Source organism: Strongylocentrotus purpuratus, unplaced genomic scaffold (assembly GCF_000002235.5).
Source record: "Strongylocentrotus purpuratus isolate Spur 01 unplaced genomic scaffold, Spur_5.0 spur5_scaffold_8, whole genome shotgun sequence".
Taxonomy (NCBI): domain Eukaryota; kingdom Metazoa; phylum Echinodermata; class Echinoidea; order Camarodonta; family Strongylocentrotidae; genus Strongylocentrotus; species Strongylocentrotus purpuratus.
Genome location: NW_022145614.1, coordinates 16,864,362 through 16,886,900, shown reverse-complemented (window position 1 = coordinate 16,886,900; position 22,539 = coordinate 16,864,362).

Here is a 22,539-nt window from a genome sequence, read left to right as displayed (position 1 = left end):
TAGATCAGTGCTTCATGCAGTCACGCTTCACGTATCATGTTTAAAGGTTATTTAAATAGTACTCATACTTTTTTTGTATTCGATAGGTTTAATGAGAAGCGATGATATTGTTACGATAAAGAAGATGGGTAGGTGTAGGGAATTGGAGACCCTTAAGCACATTTGCATAAATTACATAAACATGACAAATGTTACACATACAGAAAGTTTTGTATTCTCTTAAGAAACTTCTTCTCTTTATTTGGTAACAAAATTGTGGTCATGATGTAACTGATTAATAAGATAACAATTATTAATGACGTCATCACCAAAGGTCTCTCATTACCTACATGTGTAGGTAATAAGGGACAGTTACAAATCAATACATCTTAAGTACAATTTGAATGGAAATGGGGTTGTTATAGTTAGTTCAAACACTTTTTGAAAGAGATACATGCAGCCAATGAACTTACTGTAATTTTGAAACGATTTTAAAACAATGTGGCCTACTTGGGATACTCCCAAAACCTGTTTTGTATACACACAAAGGTTTACAGTCTATATAAACCAGCTCGCAGATCTCACATTTTTTTTATTCATATTGTCCAGAAACCTCATGAGTCTTCTCATTCTATAATACATCTATAGTTGGCCACCCAATATTCAAATGTGCATCTTCTTTTTTTATCTTCATATATCAAATTGAAATCCAACTACTTTGTACCACATACATCTGTGAATCTTGATGTACACCCCCTCTTTTTTTCCCTCTCTCTCTTTCCCCTTTTACCAATATTTTTTTTCACCATATTCGTATTATTATGTATCCATTGAGAGTAGTAATGCTATCAAGCTTTGCTTACTTTGTCAACCCTCCTGTTTGATGTTTTCGATTAGTTACTGTATTCCACATCATATTCTTTTGAAATGTGTAAAATTTGCAATGTTTTGTTTGTTATATATTTGTGAAAATGCAAAAGAAAAAGAAAACCAAACAAAAATAAATAAATCAAATGTGGTCCAAAATATTTCTGTACATGGACATTTAACCAACCAGCATCGGGTCATTGACTGTCCACGGCATACTCGACATTCACAACAAACGATCCCCATCTTGGACCTGGTATCCCCCATTGCCTGCACATATTTCTGATCAGACACCATTCATAATGTGCATTGCAACACCCATTCACAACACACAATGGCCATAAGTTTTCTGTCATGGTTGGCACACTTCATAAGCTTCCTTTTAAAACTAATTTGTAAGTGCCACCTCTAAATATCTGCTTACACCACAATTCAGTGAAAATTGTGTTTTTATATCAGAGCAAAATTTTACGATCAAAATTGCTTACCCTGGTCAATTTTGCCAATTTTCTCGGAGAAAGAACGCATTTTAGTCTTCGAAATGAATTGGATATATTATGCAGTAGTGTTAACCCATTGCCTACTGGAACCGGGTGGTCCCTGTATTAAGCCTATGGCAATGAGAGAATTCAGTAGTCAACGGGTTAAAGGCCATAGATGGCTCTATAGCAATATTGAAGCAAACACGGACAGACAGTGATGGGTTCAAGCTTGATGGTCTCCAATCCCCTACACTTACCCTATACAAATATTTTGTTACGGTATTTATTCAAACGAAATAAGGTTAAAACTTGAGCATTGGCTGTCTCAAATTATGTACATATTACGTTTAAAAATCAAATTAAATTGTTTGAGTTTCATGGAAATAACAACAGTGCCCTCAACTGTATTGTGATTAAAGTAAGGAAAGCAATTGTTGCAGCCAAATGCAAACAGTGTTTGCCAGTTTTTGAACACATAATATCAGCGATAAAGAGTTATTATGATATGGAAAAGTATAGATCTGAAAAGAAAAGAAATTTATGTAAAAGTAGTTCCCTTTTACAAAGTGTTTCTGATTGTTTATTTTTTTCTAAATTTTGTTGCCAAGTAAATCGATGATATTTAAAAAAATGAATTGCAATTTGCATTAACTGATATCTATAAATGTTTGTTCTTTATCATATTTTAAATGGCCAAGAATATCATTTAGAAATTCTACATGCATGTATATATCTCTTCTTGTATACAAAAATGAATGATATCATTTGATAAAGGAACCCAATGGGAGGGGAAAAATAAAAAATAAAGATACAAACAAATAAATATATATACTCTAGGTCATCCAGTTAGTGAAAAATATATTTCGTATCTATTCAAATATGATATAGAATCGGGACACATAGGTAGTAATTTTAGCACTTTTATTGGTTGATATAAGCGCTACAAAATGTAAACAATATCAATATTTTTTATTATGTATAAATATCACGATTTCCGTTAAAGGTTTTGTGGAATTCTTCATTACATGTATCAATTTTCATCATAAAATACCAATAATCTACTAGTAACGTTGTTACGGTTTGAAGAGGAAGAGCAGTGTATTAGATGAAAGTCGATCAAATAATGTACTTCCGAATTGAATAATATTTATAAGTGACATGTACTTAATTATGGAGAAATTACTCTTGTCAGAATTCGGGAAGAAAGGTTGACATTATATTATAATACTGACTTTATATCCTCACGGTCCTTTATTATAATAGCATGTATAATTGGTGTTCAATTTTATGATGGAGATTGATTCAATTTAGGTGGAAACTCACCAATGGTCATGAAATAGAACAATGAAAACAAATGTCTTTTTAAAATTCGTTATGTTTACTACTTTTCGTTTGGACCTAACTTTCATGCCAGATATGTGTGCAGTGTCATGTACTCATTTTCGTACGCGGTTCTTGTGATTTTCAACAATATTTAGTCACATTTTGATCGTTTCAAACCTCACAGCATATATCAAGTCATATGTGCTACATAATCATTTCAGGTTTTATTCACAATACGATAGAATGGTATAACATGACTACAGAACTCAAGTTTGTTGTTGTTCAGAACCATGTAACGAATCACAATATAAATAAACTTGTTACGCTTATTATCTCCGAACATTGTTTTACCACATGGTATCTGTACTGTTTCATCGAGTCAGTGGTTGTCCTCATTTGCAGGGGCGTTGATCCATGTACAGTAGGGGGGTGGGGGGGGGGGACATTATACATAGGAGGCAATACATGACTTTATCTGTATGTGCGTGTATGTGTGTGTGTGTGATTGGGGGAGGGAATCTTAGAGGCCTCACCTCATTCCAACATGAAAACTTCCAAATATTCTGTCAACTGTCATCTTATATTCACGAAGCGAGGTAGACTCTTTCTCATTTGCATCATGGATTACCAATTCTACCTTGCAGAACAAATAGATCGACTTTAAGTTGGACGTAACTTTGGCAGCCCATTCATGCCACAGTATGCTATCACCATTAACTGGCATTGGTTTCATTTAAGGACATACAAATCATGGTCACAATCTACAGAAATTACATTTTTTTAATAATTCATTATTATAAAAGGAAAATATAACATCTAAAGGTGATATATCTATAACGATGAGAGAAAACAATGGCAAGAACAGCCTGCCAAAGTTAAGTCCAACTTAAAGGCAATGTAGTCTTTGTGAAACACCCCCTGATCTGACATGATTATTAATATCTGTACGGTAAATAAGTTGTGATAGGCGTGATGATGAAAATAATGACAAATGTATTAGGCCTACAAAAAAAAAATGCAAAAAAAATGCAGTACTAGCAATTAAAGGAAAAAGGGCATATCAGGTAGTTTTTAGAAGTGTACGAGGGATTTACCCAGTCAAGTGTTAGTGAACATAAAGAGAGACAGAGAGAAAAGGGGGATGGATTGGGTGAACTTGGAATGTGATATCACACTTCTCCACACCCTTTCTCAGTTGCTATTGGCCACTGGCCCAGAAAAATGACAGTACCCCTTATTTAATAGACCCATCCAGGGTCGAATTCTGGGGAGAAAGAGGGACAACCCGGATACGTCTGTACTCCACTTTTCGGCTTGGCTAAAGTGGACCACTGGGTGTTTTTAACATTTATTTGGCTATCACAATTATACATATATCTTAATTGCCCCTCCCCCTCTTTTACAAATTCTGGAGCCGCCCATTCCACCTTCAACACGCCACTAAACTTAACCACCTATTATAGTTTGACTACTGGATTGACAGTACCTATTACGAGTTGAGAAACTTACTCACTAAAGAACATTTTGTTTTTAGATCAGCAACGCCTTAAATGCTTTTACTTTATTTGTCATTTATCTGTTACATGATTACTCCACATTATATTAACAAAATATTGCAATATGTTCTGTATTTGATGCAGAATGTAAGCGGATTGCGCAAGACCAATCCGATTCGTCACATCTGCATGGTGACATTGCGCAATACTTATTGAACATGCATGAACACAGGAAATGAATTACCAAAGACCTACGGTGCTGACACATTCTATTGTTGAAGATGAATGTTAGAACGGAAAGCGGTATCTTCCGCAAAATAACACTAAACATATATATGGAGCATGGCGGGGGGGGGGGGGGGGAGACACCTTGCACCCCAGACGATCCTATGGTAATTTTGAGTGTAAAGCAAGACAATAACACAATATTTGATTCATCACGGAAACACCCCCAATATATAGGAAGCAGTGGACAAACGGAGGACAATGGTGCACATATTTCACTTTTCTTCCTGAAGCATGGGCAATTGTAATCAATGTCTGGATACGCCACTGCGAGGGTGTAATACCTCAGGAAGTCACTCGTATAGTGGTCTTTGTATGACGGTGACAAGAGGCTAAATGCGGCAGTAACAAACCGATGCACGTGAGAAGACACCCCCATCCTCCTAAAAAATAAGAAAAATATGATAAATTTGTACCTATCGCATATAATTATGTTGTAAGACATGGCATCTATGCCAGCTATAGCTCTCGAGCCAGTCTACCCACAAGACGAAGAGCCGATGAGATCATGTTGAAACTTATAAGCTTGGGAGCAAAGCAACAAGATTTTTTTCTTCGGATTTCAACCCAATAAAATGCTATTCATGCACTTTATTCTAGTAGTATTAGTAGTAATAGTAAGAGAGAGAGAGAGAGAGAGAGAGAGAGAGAGCGAGAGCGAGAGGGGGCCTACTAGGCATTAAAAAAGAGGTTAGCCTCTCTCCCCTCTCCCAGATGTTCAATTTTAATTTGAAATACAGACATTTTGAAAGATATGCTAATCAAATATCATCAGGAAATTATGTAGAATGCAAAAGATTGAATACTACACAATGAGCGGGGAGGGTCGACGGTGCTCTGTTTCGAAAGGGGAGGGGGTGTTCGTGACTGCCCCTCCCCTCCCCCACCCACCACGTTGAATATGTTTAATATCTATGACGTATTTCAATGAGTGAATCTCTGAAAACAAGCCCTTAAATCTTTGGAATTCCCAGCTTGCTATTGCGCATGCGCGGGAACGATACTAAGTCAACTCTGTATGTCAAGCCCATGTTACATTTTAAAGTGATTTCGTGATCGTGTCATAACCTGACTGTTAAAAGTCAATAATTATCAAGTGTGATTGCCGAGATTGTGACTTCTTTCGTTTTCGTTACATACTAACATCTTGAACAAGGTATATGCATACAAATTACTACTGTTGAAATTGAAATGTTCAATCAACATCCCGGCTAAATTGCAGTGGGAATGCATTTTGAACTACGTTGGCAGATTTGGGAATCCTAGATAAGGTATGCATACTGCATGTGAAGTAATACTTTTATGTATTCACGAGTCTGGTCTATTCTTTGACGAGACATTTGTTGGCCTGCATGCACCATTTCCCCCTCTCTTTTCTTCCCTTTATTCAAAACAATCTTTGAGTAACTATGCAAATGGGGACCTTTGCTTAAAAAATCATACAAATGATTTCTCTGAATGCCTGGCCAAGTTTTGACTGATTTTATTTGTTACTATTATGCAACTTTGGTTATCTATAACTTCACTACTGCTTCTGTGTATTACTTGTGCTAAAACCATGGTATTCTCATACCCACTGTAAATCCCTAATCCCTTGTCTCCTCCTTCCCAGGGTAGGGAAAATTTAGCGTTATCATGTTTGAAATTCAAGTTTTAGGGAACAACTTTCAACAGCACAACGGTACTTTAATTGAAATGACGCGAAGCTATTACTAAAGGGGCAGTCCTTCCTGATATTAATTTTATTTTTATAGAAACAGAAAATTAAGGAACAGGGCAGTGAAAGGTTGAGCAAATTCCGATTAAAAATGATCAAGTTATGAATATGTGAATTTTCGATCAATCAAACAAAAAATGGCCACACTGTGACATATCTCGCGAGCTTCTATCCAATTTGCTCTGTACATACAATTTTTTCTTTTTTCCTTGAGGGGGGGGGGGGGGGGCTCCTGTCGAATTTGTATTGAGTTTTATTTTTTTTCAAATCTTGAGACATTATAAATCATAGTATTATTGTAATGGGTTCCATAATGTGGGCGAGGGCGCAACAAAGAACTCAACAGGTGCAGTAGTCTTTAGGAGTATACGGAGGAGGGGGGCATTATCCCAGTCGAATAGCATAGACAATGAAGAGAGAGAGAGACAAAGAGAGAGAGGGGGGGGGTGTTCGGTGAAAAGAAGATGATATGACACTTCTCGACACCCTTTACCATTTGTTACACGTTTTAATTCGTATTCCATCCACCAAGTAAGATCGTTGGCTCCAAAATTATGGGAGTGCCCCTTATTTACTGGACCAAAGCAAGAGCAAATTCCGAAAGGGGGAGGTAGGATGGGTGAGTCACAGGCATCTCTACCCCACTTTTAAGCTTGGCTGAAGAGGACCATTGTGTGTTTGTTTTATAATTGATATGCTTGTCACAATTATTTCGTAATTGCCCCTACCCCCCTTTTACCAAATTCTGAAGCCACCCATTATATTTTTAACACCCCACTAAACTCAACCACCTCTTCTCTTTTGACTACTGGATTGACAGTACCTAATATGAGTTGAGTATCTCACTCACTAAGGAACTTTTTCTTTTAAGATTAGCAACGCCACATTAAAAAAAATGTTTTTAGTCTCATCTACATTTAACATGAGTGCCCACATTAACGTAAAATTGCAATATGTTCACTAAGTGATGCAGAATGTAAGCTGATTGCGCAAGACCATCCCGACACGTCACATCTGATGGTGACATTGCGCAATACCTACTGAACATGCATGAGAACAGGATATGGATTAATACCAAAAACCTACGGTGATGACACATTATATTCTTAAAGGTACTATGTCCCTTTTGCAGCCAACCTCAAATGCTGTAGAACTTTGCAGGAATTATGAATATGTCATGTTTGTCCTATCTGTGAAATTTAAACGTTAGCAGTGTCCTCATATTCAAATTATGCAAGGAAAACCGTTTACTTGCTGGACTCCACTGTCAGACACTATTGAGTGACTGACTGGCTTTTTTTTCTTCTTTGGTAATAACATACATGAAAATAGCTGTAAAGGGTACATGAGTATATGTCTACATCAATAACTCACTTCTTGTGATGGCCAAGATTAAACTGATTGAATCTTAGCGCAGCATAAAGCGTATGACCATTTGGTACAATTGTCTGAAAATCGAGACTATTACTTTTGGGCTCTATAGCCCTAAAGTCGATTTGACAACTAATAGTCGTTATTTTCCCACTTAAAGACATTTTTAAGCCCCACCTTTTTTAGGGAAGTTCTAAATTAGTATTATCTTTCAATGCAGTTGGAATTTAACTTTTTCATTTTTTGGGCCTGCAAATGGGACATAGTCCCTTTAAAGATGAATGTTAGAACGGAAAGTGGTGTTATCCGCAAAATAACACTTACAGCATATGGGGCAGGTAGGGGGGGGGGGGGTGAGGCACCTTGCAATCCAGACAATCGTTTGATAATTTTGAAAGTAAAGGAATACAATAATAACATATTTGATTAATCACTGAAACTCGTTTATGTATGACGATGAAAAGAGGCTGTATGCGGCAGTAAAATACTGATGCACGTGGGAAGATTCCCCCACGCCCTCCAAAATAATATAATTCATATCAATGGAATATAACTATTCTGTAACCATGGCACTAATATATGCCAGCTTTAGCTCTCAAGTCCGTCTGCCTACACGACCAAGAGCCGATGAGATCATGATGCACTTGGAAAACTCCCCCACCTCTAATCATGTTGATACTAAACTGCCCGGGAGCAAAGCAACGATATTTTTTGCGGATTTTAACCCCATAAAGTACTATTTATGCACTTTATCCTAGTAGTTTCGGAAATGGCTCATCAGTTTTTCAAATAAACATCTGTTCTAATACACTTAAAAGAGAGAGAGAGAGAGAGAGAGAGAGAGAGAGGGAGAGAGGGAGAGAAAAAGGGCGACTGATACGTAGCCGCATACCAGGCATTCAAATAGCAGTTGGCCTCTCTCCCTTCTCACAAACGTTCCATTTTTTTTAAATATGGAATTTGGAAATATATGTAAAACAAATTTTGAAATTTTAAAGAAAATCACATTCTAAAAAGTTCATTTTCTGCTCTTTCATATGAAACCTCAATCAGGAAAAATGAGCCAGGAATAACAAAGTTCTGTTGAATTAAAGTAATGCTTGCATTTCCATAATTTGATTTAACGAATTCGTTTTCATTTGCCGTCGCAACAAACAGAGTTGACAAAAGACTTAACTCCGTTTTGTTGACGATGAGCCATGCATCCAGTCTTTCGTCTTCTTTGTGCATGGCTGATCGTCAACATTATGAGTCGCATCAACCGAAAGAAGAGGATCTAAGCTTTACAAATGTGTGTAATTTATTAATTATATTTTTGATTGATAAAACATCGCTAATCCTCGGTTTCGTTTTTCTGGCACGCACTGTATAGAGAAAGACAAAAGTTATACAGTGCGTCCCCCCAAAAAGGAGACGAAAGACTTGATGCATGGCTGATCGTCAACGAAACGGAGTTAAGTCTTTTGTCGACTCTGTTTGTTGCTACGGCAGGCAGCCAGTGAAAAGGAACTCGTTTGATCAAATTATGGAAACGCAAGCATTAATTTAAACAAGCAGAACTTTGTTAGTCCTAGCTCATTTTTCCTGATTGAGGTGTCATATGAAAGGGCAAAAATTGAACTTTCTAGAAATGTGATTTTCCCTTTGAAATTCAGATACCGCCCGCCAAATGACTTTTTGGTTTCCTCTGTACAAATCGATTTCAATTACTCATTCATGAAATATGCATCATGTGAGTTGCATCAAATGAAAAAGGAGGATCTAAGTTTTACAAATATGTGTCATTTATTAATTATAATTGCGATTAAGTTATGATAAAACATCGATAATTCTCGGTTTCGTTTTTCCTGGGACGCACTGTATATACGTGTAAACAGTTTTATGTCTGTGCAGGGAGATCCCTGGTCTTTGGGAGAAACGTAAACATTGCACATACCTGGGCTGAATGATGGGACAAATATAAACGTCTTGGAAGGAGACTAGCGTCATAGAAATGGGACGATTTGATATTGTAGCAGACTTTGGACATCAACCATATAGATTTTCCACAGTAGAGAGAAGGGAAACCCTCCAAAAGCAAAAGAAATAGAATATAGATTGTTGGAAAATAGAAATGAAGAGAAAAAACTTTCAATGGAAAGAGACACACTTTCAATTCATTTAAGGAAATGGGAAGCTTTGGAAAGTTTAGAATAAATGTTTTCAGTTTTTTTTTTCTCAATATACAACTTCCTGACCCTCCTCTCTTCTCTCTCTTTTTTTTTCCCTCTACTTTTGTTTGTTTGTTCGTTCTATGTTAGTGTGTGTTTTGTATACTGTTGTACATGTTATGTGTTTAAATGTTGTGTGGGGGGGGGGGGGGGGGTAGTAGGTGTTTTGTAGCTTTTTCTCTTTTTTTTATATATATATATATATATATATATATAATTTTGTTGTCTCCAAAGGAAAATGAATAGGTGTAACTTTTGTATGTAAATGTAAAAGATCATTGGTAAATTTATAAAGACCTATGTTAAAGGTAAAGACCAGTATTGGAAACGCCCCAATTTCAAAAAATGAAATGGAAGCTCTCATTACCAATCATGTGAAAGAATATGTTTTGACTAATACATGATGATAAAAAATTTGCCGGGAAACCGCCTACTAATTGATATATTTGGTAAATTTGTTTCTCTCATGGTCTGTGAGAGATATAGGGTAGTCCCATATACATCTTTCTGTGTATAGTGCTTGTAACTTTACAAAGAATGGGCCAAATTTCTTATCATTTTGATGATTCCAGAACCTTGCAGATGCTAGATGCTAGATGATCAACCTTTTCTGATCGATTCCACAACGTTTCTTTCACAATGCAATCGCATGACCATAACTGGTCTTTACCTTTAAATTATTTTGTTATTTTGTATCCAATGTTATAAATGTACAATTTTTCTTTGAGAGATATGAATAAAAACCTATGAAAACAAAAATATAGATATACACTGTTGCACGTAAAGTTGGAATATTTTTTTTACCCCAATTTATGGAATTATTTTGACAATGATTTTTTACTAATAGATCTAGATAATAGTATGGTAACCCGACACCTGCTCCGGCGACGATTACTCCGCTGACAAATGCTCCGCAAAAAGCGACAATTAATCCGCCGACAGTTGCTCCGGCAGCTCCGCCGACAATTGCTCCGCCGACATTTGCTCCGACGACATTTGCTCCGACGATAATTGCTCCACCGACATTTGCTCCGCAGACAATTGCTCCGCCGACATTTTCTCCGCCGACAATTGCTCCGCCGATATTTGCTCTGCCGACAATATTTCTTTCATGTGTTATTGTTTTTATTTTGTTGTTGTTATTCAGGGTCGTAGAAAGCATTTTGAGATGGGGGTGCATTTTAATTCCCCAATCAGGAGACACTGATTGGAAAAAATGATAAACCTTTACGAAAGACGCAATCCTTTTTTTCGGGGGGGGGGGGGGGTTGGAGGTGCAGAAGCTTTTAAGTAATGTATAAACTTTTGTCAACCTTGATTCGACCTTTTTTCAACAAATAGTGATTGAAATAGCATCGCTTTTAAATCACTGATGTACAAAATGTAATACGAACATATTAGCTTCATAGCAAGCAAGAGAATTTTATCCTTTTCAAAATAACTGAAAACCATCTGCCTGCCTACCGCCCCTTTTCTTAATCAATGATTATTTCACGAGTATGTAGGCCTATATTTCATACACCATTTTATTTATCATTTTCCCAGACGTGTCGCGACGTCGTGCCGGCAGAATTCACCGTCATTTTATATTATACCGACACCGTTCCGACACAAAGTTGTTGGCCAATGCAAAACTATTGAAATTAAATCTTCCTCTATCTATTTTGTGTCCCTTTTTGCTTGTCTTTAGCCTTTTCTTTTCTTAACCATTTCTTTTCCATGTTTTCTTGTCCTTTTCTTTTCTTTTCTTTTCCGTTCTTCCTATCTTTTTTTTCGCTACAAAAGGGAGCATTTGTCTTTTACGGAGCACTTCTGCTACGGCGGCGGAGCATTTGTCTTCAACGGGGTACTTTGAGGAAGGAGCATTGTTGGAGCATTTGAATTTTACAGGGCAATTTTTTGGCGGAGCTGTCGGAGGAGCAATATTGTCGGCGGAGCAATTGTCGGCGGAGCAAATGTCGGCGGAGCAAATGTCGGCGGAGCAATTGTCGGCGGAGCAATTGTCGGCAGAGCAAATGTCGGCGGAGCAAATGTCGGCGGAGCAATTGTCGGCGGAGCAAATGTCGGCGGAGCATTTGACGTCGGAGCAAATGTCGCGGAGGAATTGTCGCTTTTTGCGGAGCATTTATCGGCGGAGCAATCGTCGGCGGAGCATGTGTCATGGATTCAATAGTATACATTCTCAAATTGTATTGAATAATAATTTGCCAGTGTTTGTTTTGCGTCACTGCTTAAGCATGTGTATTGCTACTATGCTTCTCAACTAGGGGACCTACGCCCTTAAGTCATAAATGACAGTAATGAGGATTAATGCTCCACAAAAGGGCATGGTTTTGATCCTGGGGCCTCACAGTTACTAGGCCATTGCTTTGCCACTGAACCATGACTGTACGTAGCGGGGGCTAGGATAGGGGGCAGTTCCTACAAATAAAAAAAACAAAAAACATGCAATGAATTATCAATAATTAATTAAATTCCCCCCGGTCCCCAACAGAAAAAAAAATCATCTGTGCGCCCATAATGCATGGCCGTACCCATAGGGTTGTACCAAACTAAGGCATTTTATCACATTGTTTGTGATTATATATGATATGTTATAGTAGTCGAAGACGATGATACAATCAAACATAAAATGAAAGCAAAAAAAAAAAAAATGAAGGCAAAATTGACCCACCAGGAATCAAACCTGGGTCACCGGAATAGGAGTCGAGTGCTTTAACCAATATACCAAAATATGTCTCATAGACAGTATATGCAAAGCTGACAAACAGCCTTGGCATAGTCGCAATTTCAACTTTCAATTGAAAATTTCGACATGATCGCAACATCTAAAAAGGCAGATTTGCGATAGCGCATAGTCTGAGCTATAACATACTCAAATTTGGGAGAAAAAAAAGCAAAAATAAGGGAAATACTGCTGAAAGAACAATGTCATATAGATTCATGATGTAAACGAATTCACCTTCCATAGGCATAACACGCAAATTAAGAACATTCTGACATTGAAATGTTCACTATGATCAAAATGAAATCTAGACATGCAATCGTGTCACAACGATGCGCGTGTAATGACGCACGTGTTTCTACGGTTCAAACGAAAGAGCTTCTCTCGAAATACCCAGAGCAATTTGTAAGTATGTAGCTTCTGTGATAGTGGAGATAGGGCGAAAGAAAGACCACTAAAACGGCCCGAAACGGAAAAAATGGCGATTGGACGGTAACGCATGAGGGATTCTTGAGAACGAAGAATACAGTGACCTTGAAAGGATGCTAGAGACTATGCCTACGAAGTTTGGAGGGAATTGGAATAGAGGAAGGGACCTAGAAAGGGCTCGCAAGCACTGCGTGCAAAACCAATGGGATTTAGTGCATGGTGAACATGTGGTGACGCGTGCTGTGGCACTAACAGCCGCCCATTGATGTAGGTATATTGATCGTCATTTTAGAGCAAGTTGAAGTTATTTCGTAATTTTCCTGAAAACTGCATAATTGGAGGGCAATTTTCTCAAATTTGGTCAGCGTAAGGGTATTTAATTTTGAACTTGGCTGGAAAGGGCATATCTTCAAGTATCAAAATCCAAAAAAGGGTACGGGTTTGGCCAGAAACGATGGAGATACGGCCAAAGAATGAACGCCAATTCCAAGAACTTTAGAGGCCGCTATTTATTTTCTGCATATTTATTGAAGCGTTATATTCAGCATGGCTTTGTGTAATTATGATATAAAGATACTGCTAGAAAATGAGACGAAACGGAAATGGTATGAGAAAGTTATGGCAATTTTCCTATTTTTTATGAGATTTTTCACGGAGTCGGTTTCGGATTTGAGTTTGCAGAGCAAAGATGGCATTTTGAAGGTCAGGTTATGCGTCGCAGATGAAAGAACATATCATAGACTATTTAAAGGAATTTGTTAGAACTCTGTAGGATCTAGGATAATGGAGATATGAAGGAAGAAAGAAAGACCTTAAAACGGGCCAGAAACGGACAAAATGGCGCCTGGACGCTTATGCATGAGTGATTTCGTAAATCGAAGAATGTAGTGACCTGGATGAGTTGCTAGAAAATATGCCTACAAAATTTGAAAGGAAACGGACATGAGAAAAGGGCATAACTAGTGATAACAATCACTACGTGCAAAACGAATGTGATTTCCTGACGAAAACAACACGGAAAACATGGAGAAGAAGAATATTAATGGGGCAGAATGTGAACGAAAACAAGGCAATGACGATATTCGTCATTGCAAATAGTGATCACTAAGTTTGGAGAAATTTGTCAAAGCTACAACATATCATATTTGGAAGAAAATCAATCAACATTTACCATTTTCCATAATATGCTGACGTCAGAATATTTGTTTTTCTTTAATAAAATCATCTTTATTCAATATTGCTTTCGACTTTGCAAAACATAATAAAACATATATGAATATACATACATAATATAACCGATAGAATCAACAAGAATATAGCTGAATTATACAAGACGTGGTACATTTTTTTTCCTAAAGCAACACAATGTTTTTCCACCTATTATAAAATGATACAATTTTTTTATTTTTGACAAAAATGTAGTGTTCAAGTAAGAGTACGCTATTTTTGCACTTGTTGGAAAATATATAGTATTTGGCATACAAAATAATAAAATTAAATTGAACTACAACGTTTCCATAAAACCAAAAAAGGAAATTAATTTTATTCAAAGTAACTTTATCCTCTAAAATGAAATATTGAACATCCGCAATAAACCTTCTAATGATTGGGCAAAACCAAAATAAATGTTCTATAGATTCCACGGAGCTATAACGAAATGAACATAAGTCTGACTGCGAAATATTTAATAATTCAAGATATTTATTAACATCAACTATATTTAATAATTTAAGATATTTATTAACACCAACTATACGATGTATTATCTTAAGCTGAAAATAACGGATCCGTGTAGATAAACATGACCTAACAGGAACTATTTTTTAAAAAGATCAGTCCATGTCTGGGATATTAAACAGAGAATTCCATTTATCTATTGATTTAGGGGGATTAAAACCTGTTGAACAATTAAATTATGAATATAGCGAAATATCTTCGCTACCTTCATTATATTTTTAATCATTTCCTCTTGAGCTGTTAGGTCTGCCTCTGAACCTTTAGGGATATGGGGAATAGCCGTTTTCACAGAATAAAATTCTACAAACTTGTATTCAAACTTATATTTGTTTCTAAATTGAAAGAAGGTTAAAAGATATTACCATTTTCGTCAAGAAGATCCGATAATTTAATTATACGTTAGAATATGCATTTTCGTATTATGAGTTCCAAGGTCATTATGAGGTTGTCACGAAATACTTAATACTTAATACTTATTTTCGCTCAGTGGACAACATGAACAACCCCTTTCTTGGATTGTCTGTCTAATGTCGTTAGTCAGAGTATAATTGGAGCAATCTTAACTACACATATTAGGCCTTAAATAAACACAAGTACACGGATCGTAGCTAAGGTGACACGAAACAGAACAAAGTAAACAACAGTCAAAATATATTTTTCGACAATTCTCGGTCGCCCCTGCCCCATTTCTTTGTACCAAAGTAAAGACAAATTTCGTTGACGATTGCCGAGTTCATATTTTTGGTGAAGTTATTGTTTCAACATGTTAACATTCATTAGTGTCATCTTCTTTGCCATTGGTAAGAAGATTTAAAGATCAGAGCGTTTTTAGGGATCGTGGGGCATCTTTGGGGACAATTTTAAAACTAATCACCCTCGGTGCAGGGTTTAGGATGAACGTAAACTTATTTTCATCTCGTAATTGCCTGACTTTCGTTATTAGCCGTTTGTGTGTATTTCACGTATCTGGTTTAACATCGTCGCTGATTCCCACCTTTACACAACGGATTCGAACATTTTTAGTGCCGGGCTGTACAATGCCCACGTCACACTGTCCTGAAATTGACATAAAATGGACACACGATGAAGAAAATATAAACTTCGCACGAAGATGGCCCCGAACTTGGTCAACAGCCAACCTAAATCCGAAACAAGTACGATGCCTACAGAAAGTCACACGATGGCACCCGATGCACTCACGAAGGCAGCACGAAGATGTGAATTTGTAATAAGAAGTGTACCCGCAGGCCACACGAAGGCCACACAATGGCTACACGACGTCGTATTGAGAGTACGATGCGTTCCAACTAGGTCACGAAGGCGTCATGTGACCCCCCGATGGTATAAAATCTCCGACCGACGGTGGGAAATTCAATTGCTGATCGGAAATTAATGATGCTCAGAGCAGGGGCGTCGGAGCGACTTCCAAATTGGGGGATGGGATCAACAAAAAAGGGCACCTACAAAGGGAAATCTCAAATCGTAAATATACAATTTGTTAGACATTGGTATGCACCCCTATACATTGTGGTTACATTGACAGGGATGCTTTCAATATATATTTCTCTTTGTTCATCATACAAGATATTGTTTAAGCATCCTATTTTGCAGTTGGGTATGATGGTCTGAATATTCATATGAGAGCGAGGAAAGATGTTAAGATTTGTGAGGTCGTAGTGCAAAAAATTACATCTTATAAAGAGAACTAAATCCAATACTGATGGGGTTATACTCACATTCTCATAACGGAAGATTGAAAAGACCTTATAAGTAACATAATTATATAATCTATGAAATCAATGGGAGTGAGTGTAGCGAGCGAGCTTTGGGAGAAATCGCCCTAATAATCACTTTGAATTAGGGGCACGTTTAAGCAAGTTCTCCGGCGAAAGATAATTACTCCGCTTAAAATCTGTTTCAAGTATTACTCATTAGCTGATCCAAAGCTTCAAGGCTATCTTTCTCTCTCTCTTGATCCTCCTTTTCCTTTTCACACCCTTTTCTTGTCTTCTTAGCTCTTTTCTTTCCTTTCATGCTATTAGTCTTCTTTCATTTTCATCACTTCTTCTCTTCTCCCCCTCTCGAGTTCTATTTCTCTCGTGAAATTGTAACGTAATGTAGTACATGAAGTACATTTTTGTTTAGAATAGTATTTTCAATAATATCCAGTCCGTTTTCTATAGGTTCCTTTCCTTCAGTTAAGTGCTTTACTATATATATATATATATATATTAGTGTGTAAAACACCCCATCTCATTCGAGTACTTTGTTTTCACTGACTTTAAGGGACTCACGGAACTACCGGAAGAAGAGCAATTGGCTTATCATGAAGAACTAACATCAAACTGCAACAAAATGATTTGTATAAAATGGAATAAGCAGAGAGGCTGCCATCAAATTTTCCCGTCTGAATGAGTTCTCTTCTTTACGTATAAGTACCCTTCAAAGCTTATTTTGATCCCTCCCCTGTTGTTTTCTAGAACTTCTATGATGACCTAGTACATTGTATAATGCTTTACTTACCTAGTAAGTTGCATGTGTTTGCTTACATTGAGGTCAGGTCTTAAGGCCCGGTCACACAGAGGGGACGCATGGGGGACGCACGGCCAGCGCATTGGAAATTTGCAATTTGGGCCAGTGCGTTGTCGTTCGCTAGGCGTGCGTCATCATTCGTTACTCGTTCGTCGAGCGTGCTGGACCCACGCTATGCATTCGTCGTCATTCGTTGTGTGCGTCGGGATTTTTTTTAGCATGCTCAAAAGTGTGCGCGGATCTCGACGCATGAATGTACACGCCAAAGGCACGCCAGACATGCGTGGAGCGCGCTAGACCAGCGCCAGACATACGCGGAGCACACGCCCTGTATGCGCACAGCGCGCTAGCTACACGCTGTGCATTTTGTGTCAGCTCGCTAGCTTTTCCAAAATCATGACAAAACTTAGGCACACGGCCTTTTCCGATTTCCAATGCGCGGGCCGTGCGTCGTCTATGTGTGACCACCTCTGTTGAGACGCGGTGCATTCGTGGACCATTCGTCCAGCGCGCTAGCAACACGCTGTGCATTCGTGGAAGTTGTTATCATGTGCGCTCTGTGTACGATCTGTAGGCACACTGTATGCGCCCTGTATGCGCTCAGCGCGCTAGCAACACGCTATGCATTTGGTGTCAGCTCGCTGTAGCTTCGACAAAAGTTGGGCGCACGACAACGCACTGGCCAAAATTGCAAATTTCCAATGCGCTGGCCATGCGTTCCCCATGCGTCCCCCCTGTGTGACCGGGCCTTTACATATTGATGAGCTGTTTGAAATTAACTAGGAGGTATGCGCGTATTGGGGAATGTGGCTTGCTGCTCCACTTTTTTTAAAAACTTCCCACGACATGTAATGAGTGTGAGTGTACATTATATGGGACGTTAAGTGATAAATGGAAAGTTATTTCAGTATATTCGAAATTCCTTTTAGGTAACTCCTTTTTCTTCCCACATCATCAACATTCATTCATTTCATTTCATCTACATTATTTCATGAAATGCATTCAGAAAATGAAGAAAAAAAGAAACCAAAATAACCCGTGATAAAAAAATTGTTGGCGGAGCAAGTGTCGGCAGAGCATTTGACGTCGGAGGAAATTTCGCGGAGCAAATGTCATGGAACCATTAAAAAGGCACTTGAGAATGGTAAATGGGAATTTGTCGACTGAATTGGGGCACCCATCAGATTTTGATAGAGGCATTCATAAGAGTTGAAGATAGGAATTAATGAAAAGGGGATAGGCCACTTATATTAGAAAGGAAAAAGAGCACGTATCATTGTTAAAAAGGAAATTGTCAGAGGTGTAAAGGCGCATTTATGGCCCCTAAAAAGAGGCACTGACTAGATATGGAAAGGGGGTACTTATGAGAATGAAAAGGGACACTTTTATTAGGTTAAAAGGGGGGCATTTATGAGAAGGGGAAAGAGCTCTTTTGTTTTAATGGGGGTACTTATCATACGGAAAAGATGTCACTTATTAGATTGGAAAAGGGGCACACGTGAAAATAAAAGCTGTGCTATATGGTAGTTAAAGTGGGTAGTTATTAAAATGGGAAGAGGCACTTCCTACAAAGGAAAAGAAGCATTGGTCAAAGTAAAAGGGGCACCTCTCAACTTTGAACAGGGTAATTATCAGAGGTGTAAAGGGGCACTTGTCAAAAGTGAAATGGGCACTTTTTATTGGTAAAATGGGCCCTTTTGCTCTGTAAAAAATGGCACTTCTTGTGAAGTTATAGGGGCACTTTCCTACGTAAGAAAGGGCACTTTTGGGGTACTTGAAAAAGCCTCTGGCTATGAGGCTGGCTTTTTATATTCATTTATTCATTCATTCAAAATGGTTTATTTCAAATAAAGCTTTCATCGCGACGTTTAGCCGAATAACAAAAGTTTACAAGCAAAATTAAAAACACATAATGTAATATAAAACATTGCATAACATGCTATATTGAATCTGAAAAACAAATCAGTATAGATACGAGAATTATAGCTTATTGCAACATATGTCCACGTTACCATGACACATGGGAAACGCTTGAGCTACTTAAATTCGGTGTCTTCGGCGACACCGTTGTCCCATCTGGATGTCATCGTACTATAATACGATGGCTTCAAGATGGCAATGCGAGGGTTTCACGTAGTCGTGTTGCCTTCCGAAGACATTCGGGCAGGTTCTTGTTTCCTTCGTATTGTCTTCGTGAGGCGATAAGAGCCCGATGACACCGATGATCACACGAAGTAATTACGAAGATGACACGATTTGACAAGATGCCCTCACGATGACCCTACGAAGGGCAACACGGACTCACGAATACAACACGAATATTGGCACGCCAAAGATTTTGCCACCGCTCACGAAGCTGCTGCCGGAGCCTGACAAATCGACCGGCAGTGATACGATTGCCTCTGATGCCCTCACGAATGGCCCGATATGGCCCGATGTGTTTACGATCAGAGCCGAATTTAGAATGTTCCTTCATCGTGTGTCCATCTTATGTCAACTTCGGTATAGTGTGACACGGGCATTAAGCCCCTTGTACATCGGATCTGCGTATAGTTGCGTAGTGTTGCGTACCGACTACGCCGAAGTTAGGCTGCGTATTCATGAATATAATGATGCTTCGGTGTAGTCCCCACAATCAAACAAAATTATATTACAAACATAATAACAGTTCCACAAACGTACACACGAGCAAATGAACCCACACAAATACATACAGATTTTCACAAAACATAATAACATTTCGCGTGAGGCATCCGTTTGTGAATCTTATCTCCCCCCCTTGAGATATAAAAATCACAAATTGAATAAACCATAACAAAGCAAAACATGTCAGGCAGAAATACCTTTTAATATTAAGAATACAAAATAAAGTCAAAGAAACACCTTTTCTTGATGAAAAAAATAAATGTGAGAACGCACACATGTAAACAAAAATATTAAACATTCAAGTATTACAAAATATTGATGCTGATTTCAAAACCAAATTACTAAAAGGGCGAGATTATTTGTAAACAGAAAAAGAAATCGATCAAATAAAATTTCACCTAGATGTGGAAGAAATTAACATGACTGATATTCTTGTAAATACTACAACTTGAATTCACTAATGTACAGTTTTGTATAACAAGAAGTGTATCAAGCACATTCCTGCTGACACTCTGGATTTACAAAAACGTTTGCATATTGTTACGCAACGATAATTTTATCATGAGGTAATGAATGCTTTAATAAAATCAGTTAGACAATTGTGACATTTAAAAGACGTTTACATGTTATTAGACATGAACATAATTACCAGATAACTTGATCGTGAATTAAGTTATAATTTCAGTAATAATGACTGTCGGGAAAAAAAAATCTGACTTTTAAACTCCTGCTATAACACTGTGAAATTTAAACCGTGAAGTTTAAATGGAAATAACCAACACAAATTACATTAGTTCTTCTGAATCACGAAGTAATGATTACCATAATGATAAAAACAGTCTAAAAATTAACAATAAACTCCTGCTGACACTCTGAAAATTAAAGTGTGTAATTTAACAGGACTTTGACATGTTATTATACATGAACATAATCACAAGATGCATGTTATCATACATTAAAAATCACAGCAACAATAACAGTATTTCATCACCCTGAAACACCGATTAAAAATTTCTTATGATTCACAGTTCATATAAACCCATATTATCATTCACCATCAGCATTCACTTGTGTGCTGTGGTCGGACTGGCGTAGGGTAGCGTAGTGTTGCGTAGGGATGGCGTACAGTAGCGTAGCGTTGCGTAGACTTGCGTACTTTCTGCGTACTTTCTGCGTATAGTGTCAACGCCGAAGGTACGCGAAAAAAAATTAAACATGTTAATTTTTGTACGTCCAGCTCGCGTACCCATTTGCGTCCTTCCGCGTACAGTTACGTAGGCCGGCGTATGGTTGCGTAGGATCGGCGTAGGGTTGCATACGATCGGCGTAGTCGGTACTCAACACTACGCAACTCTACGCAAGGCCCGGTGTGAAAGCCCCTTTAGTATTGACGCGGGATCAGTGAAGCGAAGCGCTCTACGTGGATGGTTCTGGTCAAAAAACCATGGACTCATTTATTGTGCGCGATCTTTGGTTTATACGGAATCTTCTAATCCTGCTGGTATGCCGTGAATGATGACTTTGTTATGCTTAGTTCTATTTACTAGATCGGCGGTGTTCTTTCTCAGCTCATTTACATATCAATAATCTGCTTTAGTTGCTTTTACATTCTCAACCTCTGACTGATGTCTGTTTCTAGAAAACCAGTTCCATTCTCAGGATCCGAATGCTTTGTATCCAGACATTCGAGCTTTGATTCAATTTTTATAATTTTCTCAGTAAAGATGTATACTTTCTTGCACATATAGCATCAAGCACTGCAATTGTACTAAACATGTCAAGTAACATAGATTCAATGTTATCTGACATGATTGAACGTAACTCATGAGTTTCATGTAGGAAGTGGCTATATGCTCCACTTGATGGATCAATTTCTGGAATGTCTTCCGAATTCTCGCTACCCTAAATAGGTACGAAAATCTCGAAATTCGCGAGACGAGGTAATTTTCACTCTCTCGGGTCGTCACTACAACTTCCGGTATAGAGTCCCATCCCGCTGGCACTAGCGCCTGTGTTCGCTGTGCAGAGTTTTCACGCACGCTAAAATCGATGCCAATCAGTGTAATTTGTACAGATTATAATATATGCATTAAATTTAGTTTGTTTTTATTCAATTTGAATATACAATAAAAAGCAAAAAATAGTTTACAGGAAAGATTTTATTTTTATTCAATGTTTTTTTTCTGTTAATCTAAAAGTAAAAAAAAATAATTGTCGTAAAATTGTGCATGTAGCGACCAGCGTCACAATCACGAGCAGACGATACAGTAAACAGTGTAGAGACAACACTCAGTTCATGTATTTCTCGTCGACCACAAAATGGATAAAAAAACAGTTTCGGAACTTAAAAAAATCTTAACGGACAGAGGAATACCATGCAATGGAAAGCTTCAGGCAGAATTAGTGACTTTAGCACAAAAGGCCGTTAAACTCTACCGTGAAAGAGAGGGTTGTGATCACGAACTTTCCGAGCGAAAGCGACGCTGTGTTGTTGTGGAGGACGGCACAGGAAGCTGTAATGTCGAAAAGCTATCCCATAATGCAACGCGCGTTTTCAGGATTTTCCCGGATCTCGGCAGAATCGCTATTTGGGGTAGCGAGAATTGGATTGTCTATGTCTCTAAAAATCCACACATGATGGTTTGTATATACTTGTATACTATACTATAAATAATATAGTGTCAACTTGAAATCAAAAGAAGTATTTTAGGCCAATTTTAGTCAATTTTTAAAGAGCGGC